The 538-nt window shown below is 40.3% G+C and overlaps 1 non-coding gene across 1 annotated transcript; it reads left to right on the forward strand.

The window, feature by feature from the left end:
• The first annotated feature begins 212 nt into the window (after positions 1-212).
• LOC148208540 (small nucleolar RNA R71) lies at positions 213-318 on the forward strand. The gene has a single exon (XR_015788590.1). It is a non-coding gene; the product is annotated as a small nucleolar RNA R71 (small nucleolar RNA).
• The last annotated feature ends 220 nt before the right edge of the window (positions 319-538 follow it).

The raw sequence follows: 538 nt of genomic DNA on the forward strand, positions 1-538 counted from the left end.
ACAACATCATCTGCCACGAACCCTTTTGAATTGTTGATGAAACATCCCTGGGTTTCGACCATTGATGTTTGTTGCGAGAAATTCTCTATAGGATATCAAAAGCTTCTGCATACGGCTTAGATAGTAAAACCTCATTCGCTGAGGCGTCTATCACCAGCTGAGTTGCCTCGTTTAGCCCATTATAATAATTTTCTATTTGTATACAATGCAGTATTCCATGACGAGAGCACTTTTGAAGCAATCCCTTGAATCTCTCCCATGATTCACTTAGAGATTCTCCTGGAAGCTACTGAAAATTGTTGATCTTACTCCTCAACTCAGTGTTCTTGGAAGGCGGGAAATACTGCACAAAATTTTTTTTTTGCTAAATCATTCCATGATGTGATCGATTCAGCTGGTAGAGGATCTAGCCAAGCTCCAGCAGTATCCCTTAGAGAGTAAGGGAATAATTTCAACCGCATAGCCTCTTTATTGACTCCTACTTTCAATGAATCTGCCACTTGCATGAAATATCGCAGATGCCTATGAGGATCTTTTG

The sequence above is a fragment of the Momordica charantia genome (genome assembly GCF_013281855.1).
Source record: "Momordica charantia cultivar OHB3-1 chromosome 10 unlocalized genomic scaffold, Mcharantia_2.0 BLBB01000010.1, whole genome shotgun sequence".
Classification (NCBI taxonomy): Eukaryota; Viridiplantae; Streptophyta; class Magnoliopsida; order Cucurbitales; family Cucurbitaceae; genus Momordica; species Momordica charantia.